Source organism: Hipposideros armiger, unplaced genomic scaffold (assembly GCF_001890085.2).
Source record: "Hipposideros armiger isolate ML-2016 unplaced genomic scaffold, ASM189008v1 scaffold_826, whole genome shotgun sequence".
NCBI lineage: Eukaryota > Metazoa > Chordata > Mammalia > Chiroptera > Hipposideridae > Hipposideros > Hipposideros armiger.
In genome coordinates this window covers 392,322-403,535 of record NW_017732176.1, presented here as the reverse complement: position 1 = coordinate 403,535, position 11,214 = coordinate 392,322, and the positions used below count along the sequence as shown (strand labels likewise).

Here is an 11,214-nt window from a genome sequence, read left to right as displayed (position 1 = left end):
GTAGGGTCATCTGTGAGGAGGGGGAGTGATAAGCTGCCTGAAGGCAGATGCAATTTGATGGGGAGAAGAGAAGCAGTTTAGCAGACAGACTGAGCGGGGTGCCGTGCATTGCCACACAGACCCCAGATGCAAGATGCAGAGCCTGGTGCTGCCTGTGGAGGAGGTGGCCTCACTGAAGGCCAAGGCGGCCTGAGGGTCCTTGACCACCACTCAGCCTTCTCTTGTGTCCAGTTACAACCCTCTGGGCTGCTCTCAGCCATTGGATGAAACATCTTCCAGACGCTCCTAAGTACAAAACCCAGGAGGTGTGGAGAAAGGCAGGTCCCACCAGAGTCAGCAGCCCCAGCTCCTCACTTGACCTTGTACTGGGCTGATGGAGTGGTCATCACCCCCCTGCGTCCTGTCCTCTACTCCTCCTGTCCTCCAGGGGTCCTAGGCCAGTTGTAAGCTATCTCCACTTCCTCCTTGGTTTAGCTGAGCCAAGGCTAGGACTATTTGCAAAGGATTTTATAGAAAAGTATAAGAACGGGAAAACCCCTAAATAAGAAAATGCGTGAGACGTGAAATCGAAGAGTCTTCAGAGCTCAGGTTCTTCACTCAAGTCCAGGCACTGGTTGACTTGGCTGGCTGGAGTCCTAGTTCTGTGGCTTTATCATGAGAAGCTGGGGGAACTGGGTTCTGTTCTTCTCTGTGCCCCCAGCTCCTAGCATGCGACCTGGCATCTTACAGGGGTGGAGTAAATGTGTTGTGTTGGATGAATAAATGCATGAACTCCCAGTGCACAAGAGCAAGGAGTGGTTTACTCGAGGGCCAGTTGTCCAAACACCTGGTTGTCCCCACTCCCCCCCTCCCCGCCACAGAGAACCCAGCTTTTCTCTATCCTCTCCTCAACCCCTGTCCCCAGAGAGCAGAGAATATCCCAAATAAAGTGATCGTACAAAACTGGGTGAACGTCATGAAAAAGAGTCAAGGACTTAGAATGCTCCCCTAAGATAGGTTCTGTTCTCAGTGAAGCAAAAACTCCTCTCTGGGTCCAGGGCGATGTCCCTTTTGACCCTCCTTTGGGCCTGTCTTTCTCTGAGTGCTGCTCCTCTCCCATCTCTCCATGGGTCCTTGGTGTTTCAACCTCTTTGCTTTCTCCATATTGTGGGCTGATTCAATAACTAGGATCCCCTCCCCTCCCCAACCCCCCCCCACACACACACACACAGACTGGCCTCTCTGACCCTGATCTCCAGAGGGACGCACAGCATCTCGCAGAGTGTCCCGGCCTGAGCAGATGTGCACAGACAACAGACAGCAAGCAAGGATGTAGGTACATATGTCCGCAGAGTCACCTGTGAGCACTGTTTCCTGAGGCTACTGGAATGGATCTGCAGACATTGTACGGTACTCTTGTTCTGTAAGAATGCTATGCACTTGAGCAACACTGGCATTTTATTATTCTCAGGAGACTTTGGCACAAATAAATGAAAATACCTGTCTCCACGGATGCATTTTCTGTGAAAAGTAAATTTGTGAGGCATTGCCTTGGCTGACCCCTAGGCCCCCTCAACCACACATATGAAATGGGTCACATTTTCAAGTTAACCAGCAATGAAAACTGGAAAGCATCCTGCCCCCCCCCCCTTTTATCTTTCTATACCTGTGACGTATAACACAAGTGTGCGACAGACGGTGAATTCAGTGGAGGAGAAAGGACAGGCAGAGGAAGAATATGAAAAGGTGTTATAATATGTCTCAATACTTGGCTACAGCTGATTCACTTTTTACCAAAAGCACAGTGGATTTATCCAACTACCTCATGATATATAGCAAAGAGGAAAAGTAAAAGAGGGGTGAAAAGAAGACTGGAAAAAGATGTGCCCAGCACAGTGATCTAAAGAGAGTGGGTGCCTAATAAATAGGCACTGAACAGATTAGAGGTGATAAAGTCGGCTCAGCGAGAGTGTCCCCCGCACCCCAGATAAGGAAATGCCCACCCTGGGGTCCTGGGTTAGCCTGCTCATCACCTCCTGATCTGCGATGACAACCATCTCTTCCACCGGCTCAGCGTTTCCCAGGAATCAGAACACGTCCACAGATACAATCTCATTTGGACTTCAAAACACAGATGGGGAAGTTGAGATTTTTAATTGTATTTTACAAACAAGGAAGCTGAGGCTCAAAGCGATAAAGTGACTGACCCGAAGTCCCAAAGTGATGCTTCTAGGACTAGAACCCAGTTATCCCGACTCTCAGGCCAGGATGACTCCCAGCTCTGGCTATATCTCCTGAAACTTTGTTTTGAATTCAACTCTCCATGTGGCCCCACACTGGACGTTGTCCTAGGGCTGACCTGGCATGGCTCCTGACATCACTGCTGGACTTGTTAGAGCACGCATGTCATGAGGCTTGTAGAGCTGCGTCCAGAAATAGGCACATTCATTTTAGCTCAGGAGAGCCTCTTTGTATACCAAAAGCCACCACCCTATGACCTCCCTTCTGGAATGACCTCCCAACCGGAGTCTGTCAAATGCACCTTGTGATACAGTGGGGAAGTTACTGGACTTGGAGGCAAAACACCCAAACATGAGCTCTGGTTCTTTTCTAGCTAAGTAACTCTTGGCAAGTTATTTCACCTCCTTAAACTCCAGTTTCTTTATCTGCAAAACACAGGTAAGAGTACACACCATTCAGTGTTGTTGGCAGGATTAAATGAGATCTCTTTTATAAGGACCTACTTACTAGGTGCTCAACAAATGCTGCCTCTCGCTCTAATCCATCCATTCCTCTTCCCTGCCTTTTCTTCTTTCCTCTTTGATACAGTTTATCATGCGCTGCCCTCCCAGAATTATCTTTCTGGAACTCCATTTGCATCGGGTTGCTGCCTTGATCACAAATCTCAAATGACTTCTCATCACCAGGTCCAGTTGCCTCTCCATGTGCCGTGCAGGACCCCCAGCTACTGGCCCCACCTTCCTCTCCATGTTTCATCTCCTACTGCTTGGAAACACGCACGTTCTGGTTGTGGGTTGCCACTCATGCTTACATGTTCCTCTCTGTTTTGCTTCTGTTGTCTCACCCTCCTGGAATGCCCTTTCTGGCTTTCCATCCCTGGAGGTGTCCCTCACAACTTTCTCGTCTCTGATTTCCAATTTCACTATGTCTTCAGGTCATTTCCTGTGTCTGTATCTGTTTCTTATCAATGTCACTGTCTGTTCCTCTAGGACAGACCAAGGCCCTTCACTTCTTTGAGTTCCCACTGGGCCAGCAGCGAGAGTGGGGACCCAGGATGAGTTCTGGACTCATGCCTCCAGGCCTGGGTCCAAATCCTAGGCCTCGCCCTTCGTAGCTATTGTGATTTAGGGGATCTTATTTTTCTCAGCTGTACAATGTATAATTTAACTTTTTCACCAGAAGTTGCTTTTTTTTAAAAAAATGTACTTTTCCACTGAAGTAATATTTATTGAGCACCTAATATGTGCCAGGCCTATGCTTTTTGACACATATGAGCTCATCTAATACTCATAATCTCAGTGTGGTAACCTCAGCTCTGGAAGCACATATCCTAGCATGAAGGTCATGGAGATTAAATAAATTAATTAAGATTGCACATGAGGTTGCATCATTCTTGACAAATAGGAGATGCTCAGCAAGTCTTTGCTGAATCTGAGTATTAGGTTCTCAATAAACTGAATGTAATTGACTGGCTCATAGACAGTACTGAAGATATAGCAGTGAGAAGAGCAGAAGTTTCCCTTTTCTCATGGAGCATTCGGTCCAGCAAAAGGATAAGTTTGACATTAAATGAATAATGAAAATTGTCATGTGGAGTTTTATAAGGGGACCTAATGCGGGGTACAGTCCTGGGGTTGACTTCTCTGAGGAAAATACTGAGCTCATAGGTGAAAGATCTGAGGACGATGGGCATTTCATGCAGCCAAAACAATAGGTGCAAAGGTCCTGAGGCAGGAAAACACAGAGCCGTTTTCAAGAATGTGAGCTAAGCTTGGTGAGCAGTGAGGAAAGTGGGGCAAGGTGAGGCTGACGTAGGGTGTTCTAGGACATGCGGAGCCTGGCAGGTCAGGCTGAGGAATTTGGACTTGCTGCACAGCGAGGGACCACTGGGAGTCTTAGTTAGGCCAGGGGAGTGACATGACCAGGGTTGTGTTTTTCAAAACTCATTCTGGCTGCTGTGTGAAGACTGGATAAAAGGACAAGGGTGGATTCAGGAGAGGAAAATAGAGTTAAAGAAACCCTGATGCCTCAGGCACTCCCAACATGAACCCCAAAGCGTCTATGAGCATGAGAGCTGACTTCAGGGGCTGGTGCTCAGAAGAGCAGAAGCAGCCTCCTGTCCTGAGCGCCCTCTCCTTCTTGTCCACACTCCCTTCTCAGTGAGAAAGTCTGCTTTAGGGTGGTGTTGGAAAAAAGAACCACAGCCACCACCCCATTCTGAAGTGCGGGCTAAGCCACAAACTGGTTTGAGCCTGTCAGTTCGGAGCTGGCTGCAAAGCAAAGACCCACCTGGCCTGGCTCGGAGTGGCCGCTCCACATTCTTGTACCCACACCCACCCTGAGGAGGCCAGTGTAGAGGCAGGGCCCTCCTCCACCCCTCCCTACCCAGACAGCTGGCAGTGGTCCAGCCTCCACTTATATAATCCAAGCCCAGGGCATGGCTCCATTCTCTTGTTTGGGGCTGAGTGGCTTCTGGAGGTGACATCTGGAATGGAGATGTGGAAATAACCAGTTTCTAGGCCTGGTAGTTCTGATGGTCTAAACATTGGGCATATCCACAGTTCAAACACCCCAGGCTCAGGTGGATCTCCCAACACTCCTTGCTCAGTGTATAACTTACAGGGGAAAAAGAAGACCAAAGTGAAGGTACTTAGAAAAGTTAAAATCACAATACCAATGTAAAAAGTATTAACAACAATATGAATAGGAACAAGAACAGTCATGAGAACCTTATGTCCATGGGGTCTCAGCTATGGCTGACAGAGCACTGAGAATCCTTTAACTAGAACTCCAAAAGTAGTGCTCCAACAACAGGGTTGATGGTTCCACCCCCGATCTGCCCTCCTGGCCCTAACCCACTGTAGTGGAGGCTGGGGCAGGGGCTCGGCCCCTCTCACAGTGATGCTGCACTAGATTAGGGCAGCTTCCACATGGTACTGAGCATGAGGGCTAGACCACTTCTCTCTCAACTGAGAAACATTCATCCTGAAACTCCAGCTGCCTAAAGTAGGTGCAAAAGTCCTTAGGGCAAAGGGGCAGAAATAGTTATCAGCTCAGAAATGGCAGTTGCAACTGTCCTAGGCAGAGGCCAGAAATTGAGACAATTCAGTGCCCAGAGGTCAGATAAAAGTTCAGAACTACAGCCAACCAGAGAACAAAATACAATGTAGCCACCTGAGCCTTCTAAGTCCTAACCTTGCTCCTCCACCAGGACGCCCTTCTCCCAAGCTTTTCTTTGTGTGACCACCTTTCACTCCTCCACCCCCTACCCCGCCACCCGGGGCTCTGGCGCTGTAGGAAAACTCATGACTTTAAGCGTAAGGAATTAATCTCTAAGAACATGTACCTCCCACCAGGCACAAACTTGTCATCTGACAAAATTACATTGGTTGCCTCAATGCAGTGAGGGAGGGCATTCCAAAGAAATCACAGGGAAGAGGGAAAAGCATCTTTTGCAAGGTTTGGGTCCCTGTTGAAAATTTTTGAGAGGAGTCTCAGGGAAGTGGGATTCAGTTTTGAACTGACTGCTGTGCCTGACGCAGGATTAGGGCATGTGGAAATTAACTACGGATTGGAAACTATCATGAGTCGATGGCCATTAAGCAATTGGGTCTCTCCGATAATAGATGGGTAGAGCAAAGCAGCCTGGGAGCATCTTTGGTAAGAAAGACGTGGTGATTCAAAGAGGAAGGGGGGGTCTTTATTCTTTATGACATTTTACATCTGCAGCATGACTTCTGAGAGAAATATTGTTTTCTATTGATTTTAAAGCTGGTTTTATCTGTTTCTGTCCTCCCGACTTGATTAAGGGCAGAGCTAGCTGCTCTTTTACTTTTTTTTTTTCCTTAGTTAAAGTTTATTGGGGTGACATGCTTTTTTACTTTTCATTCTGAGCTGACTTTTACTTTTTTGGTTTGGGATCAAAGTTTTAGTCTTTCACCTCCACCATTAATGATAGGGTCTTCAGGTTTGATGTCTATCTATCTCTCAATCATCTATCCGTATATGTCACATGATGTTTAGAGGCATAGCTCCTGGAGTCAGACTGCCTGGCTCTGCCACTTGCTTGCCTCTGAGGACTTTGACAAGTTATTTATCATCTATGTCTCTCAGTTTCCTCATCTGTAAAGTAGGAAAAAATAAGAGTGCTTGCCTCATTGGATTGTTGTGGAAATTAACAAAATAATACATGCCAAGTTCTTAGAGCCCTTAGTTAGTGTTCAATAAACACTAGTTCTTCTTCTTCTTCTTCTTCTTCTTCTTCTTCTTCTTCTTATTATTATTATTATTATTATTACTATTATTATTATTTTTAATGTAACCTAACTTCTGATTAAAGATGACAGGTTTACTGCATGTATTTTCTCCTCTCTCTTCAAAGACCACTCTAAATAACAATAATTAAAACGTATAAACTGAGCAATGAAGAGACCAGTAGAGAGGTTATCAGCAGATGGGTGAAGTCAATAAAATACGGGTAAGAAATGAGCAGATGGAGTAGTGACAGCTGCTGAGACTGAGAACAGGAACCCAGAGCCTGGAAGAGAGAGTACCTGGGCAGAGATAGAACAGAGGAGGGGCTGCCATGCTCTGCCGAACCCCGTGGACTTGGGCCTAGGAAACGCCCCGTGGAATGAAGCCAGGAGTTAGACATGAGCTTGGAAGGGGGATTTGCTGAAATCCTGCACACAGAGCAGTGCATGCTACCCAAAGCCCTTGCTCAAAACACACAGCAGCCACGTACCAACCTCCCCAGGACAACAAGACAACAATCCCAAACCAGAAACAAACAAAAACCCCCAAACAAAAATACAATAAAGGGCTTTTTCCCTTGAGAAACGAAATGGTCCCAGAGAAAAGATACTCCCAAAATTGCATTTAGATGTCCCTCAGCACAACTGCTGGCTCCCCACACAACCCCAGCCTTAAGCAAAGCAAGTACATGCACATGATGCTCCCAAGCTGTTTTAAAATACGAATAGGCAGCCAAGGATAACCAGGTATCTTAGAAGAGGCACAGGAGAGAGAGAGAGAGAGAGTTGTAAACAGATGGGTAATTTAGAGAAAAGAGAATTACTCAAACTAATATCCTCAGAGATATTTACTACATCCACCATAAAAAAACAAACAAACAAAAAAACAGGCCACAAACTAAACATCAAGTGTAAGGATAGGAAAGGGGACTTAATTTTTAGAAATTATGAAATTTACACATAAATGAGTATGTATACATCTACATAGATATAAATGATGTAATATATATATATATATATATGCACACACACACACACACACACACACACACACACATATAGCAGAGAGAATTGAAACTCACTTTAAAAGATACATCTCTTTATGGTATACTTTGATAAATACCATGTCTGCCAATTACGTTCACGAACTCATCCTAGAAAAAGTGCTACATACCTCATTGCTGAATATCACTATGGTCACCTTCAAAGTACTCCCCTTGGAAGCTATACATCAACACCAGTGCCTAGTCCACCCTTCAAAGCAGTTTTGGAACTCTTTTTCTGGAATGGCTATCAGAGCTGTCGTCGTATTACCCTTGATGCCCTGACTGTCATCAAAATGTCTTCCTTTCAATATTTCCTTTATCTTCGGGTAATGAAAAAAGTCATTGGGGGCCAGGTCAGGCGAGTCAGGAGGGTGTTCCAATACAGTTATTTGTTGACTGGCTAAAAACTCCCTCACAGACAGTGCCATGTGAGCTGGTGCATTGTCATGATGTAAGAACCATGAATTGTTGGCGAAAAGTTCAGGTAGTTTCATCTTTTTCATGCAGCCTTTTCAGCACTTCCAAATTGTAAAGCTGGTCAGACCACAGTAGTTTCAAAGTATTCAATGTATTCAAATATACACAATGTATTAATGTATTCAAATGCATCCATCTTTTCCTTTAGTTTGATATTAGTGTCTTGTTACAAAAACACAAATCTCCTTGAAGTCATGAAATTCCTCTCATATATTTCTTGTAAATGTTTAATATTTTTATATTTAAGTTCTTAATCCATCTGGAATTTACTTTTGTGTATGGTGTAATTAGGGTCTTGATTTTTTTCCCCACATGGGTAAATAAAGAGCAATGTCACCCCTCTCATATATCAAGTTTTCATCTATGAGTGGAATTCTCATATTTTGTTCCATCAATCTGTCTATCCTCTCCTAATATGACACTGTTTTAATTACTCTAGTTTTATAATAAATTGTGATATCGGAGAAAACATGCTGTCCCATTCCCATCGAGAAAGTTGTGCTTCTTCAGGAGGATTTTGGATATTCTTGGCTGTTTGTGCTTCAAATAGAGTAAGCTTATCACATTCCATTGAAAACCATGTTAAGCTTTTAATTGGCATTTCTTTAATGCTATAGATCAAAATGAAGAAAATGTACATATTTACAAAATTATCTTCCTTTCCCAAAAATACATGGTGTCTCTCTATTTATTTAGGTCTTCTCTAATAGCTTTCAAAAAAGTCATTATAATTTTCTATGTGAAGGACTTGCATATTTTAGAGTCATTCCAAGATACAGGTTTTTTTCCCCTGCTTTTATAACTGGAAATTTGCAATTATATCTTTCTGTTTATTACTGACATAAAAAATAAAATTAACTTTTGTGTACTGATTTTATACTTGGCAACTTTGCTAAACTCTCTTAATAATTCTAATAATGAATCTATAGATTATTAGGAGTTTCCCATCTGGGTTTTCATATCATTGGCAAATAATGAGAGTTTTATTTTATCCTTTTTCATTCTTATATCTTTACTCTTCTTTTTCTTGTCTTGTTGAGTTGGCTAAAATCTTTATTGCAAACTTTATTTTGTTTCTGTGTTTAAAAGCAATACTTTTAATGTTTTGCCAATGATTAATGATGCTAATGCTGTACTTTTTAATTGATTTCCTTGATCAGGAAAATAAATACCTACTATTTCTAGTTTACTAAGAGGTTGGTTTTACTTTTCTAAAATACTGCATAAATATTGAATGTCATCTAATATTTTCTAGACCTTTTGAGATGAATATCTCTTTAAATCTCTAGTAAGCTAAGTGATATTAAGATATTTTCCAATACAACTTCTTAGAATAGAATCTTACTATTTAAAAAAAAAAAAACTTGGGTTTTTGTTTTCATCTGTATTCATGAATGAGACCGGCCTGTAAATTTTCTTTTCCACATTGTCCTTGTGCAGTTTCAGGATCCAGGCTTCTTCATCTCGTAAAATGAATCCTGGAGTGTTGCCTCTTCTACCAGCGTCTGTAAGAGTCTGAGTGAGTCTAGATTATCTGTTTCTAGCTATTGAATACATGATAGAATTCACCTGTATATTTGTTTGGGGCCAGTGTTTTCTTTCTGCTTCAATTTCATTAACGGTTATAAAACCATTCCCATTTTCTACTTTATGTAGAGGCCATTACTACCAGTTATATTTTTCTAAGAATTTGTCCATTTCACCTAAGAATACAAGTTTATTGGCATAAAGGTACTTACAACATTCCCCTCTTATCTTTTATCTTGTAGCTACCCCTTCTCATTCCTGATATTGTTGTACTGCCTTTGCTTTCCTGACCTGAAGCACGTTTGCAGAGCTCTGTTAATTACTTTGACTGTTGGCTCTATTTTCTTTTCTTTTCTATTTCATAAGTGTTGCCCTTGTCTTACAATTTCACTCATCACCTTAGTTTTTTCCTGGGGTTCTTTTTCTAACATCTTTAGTTGGCTACTTAATCCAATTTAATTATTTAATGTTCAGCCTTTCTCCTCTTCTAATACAAGCAATTTAAGGTTATAAATTTCCCTTAAATTTCTACTTTAGTTTTGAAATTTAGCATTTTTTACTGTTTTGATTTTAAAATATTTCTAATTCACATTATTATTTATATTTCAATCCTTTAGATATTTACAGAGCTGTTTTAAAATTTACAAATATATGGTTTTTAAAAAGTAGGTGTGGTTTTGTTATTGAGTTTTAGCATAATTGTTTTGTGATCAGATAATAAGCTCTGTTTGACACTAACTCATTGAAATTTGTTGAAAGTTGATTTATGATTTACAATGGTAGTCAATTCTTGATTTTTTTTGGTATATAAATATAAAAGAGTGGTTCTTTTTTTTAATTATTAAGTATAATATTTAAAATATGTCCATTAGGGCCGGCCGAGTGGTGTGTTGGTTAAGAACTGGCTTGGGATGCCAAAGGACCCTGGTTTGGATCCCACATATGAGGGCCAGTGACACTGCCCTCTACAGCTAAGATGCTGAACAACAGCTCGACCTGGAGTTGGGCTGCGGTGAGTCACCGGCGACGGCGTAGGCTACAGCCCCTGTGGCAGTGGGTTGCCATGGGCTACCGTGTGTAGCCAGCAGCCAGCGTGAGTGGCCAGCAGCCGCAGTGAGCAGCTGTCCAGAAGCCAGCGACTGATCTGCCTCACCCGGGAAGAGCGCAATGATGGTGCCAACTTGGGCCAGTGAAGCAACGTCCTCCACAACTAGACTGAAGAACAAAAGGACAGCAACTTGTCTGTTCCCCTTCCCCCGATTCCCCAGCGCTGTTCCCATCCCCCAATTCCCCAATAAAAAATCTTTAAAAAAATATATGTCCATTAGGTCAACCTTGTTAATTATTTTATTCATAATGATATTTTTAGAAAGGCACAGATTTGAGAAATTTACCTATCAAACTTCCTTAATTAGTAAATGATTAACAATGTGCTTCAGCAAACATGGGAATCAGCTAAGACAGAGGAAAGCCTAAGACCCTGGAAACAATGGCTCTCACTCAGGAAAGCAGTGACTCCCAGAGGCCATTTGTACAGCAGGTCTCATGAGCAGACAACACTCACGGTGGAGTCAGACATCGAGGGCTCCATGATGAAGACTTTCAGTAAAAAGCACAAGAGGCCCGATACCATCCTCAGGACTGGGGAAATTTGACCCAGAACAAACTCCTGTGTACCAAATATGCCAAAG

General features: G+C 42.8%; 1 long non-coding RNA gene across 1 annotated transcript; it reads left to right on the top strand.

The window, feature by feature from the left end:
• The first annotated feature begins 5,693 nt into the window (after positions 1-5,693).
• On the top strand, positions 5,694-10,438 carry LOC109374506 (uncharacterized). The gene is made up of 4 exons (XR_002122396.1): positions 5,694-5,880; positions 8,436-8,547; positions 9,437-9,515; positions 10,396-10,438. It is a non-coding gene; the product is annotated as an uncharacterized LOC109374506 (long non-coding RNA).
• The last annotated feature ends 776 nt before the right edge of the window (positions 10,439-11,214 follow it).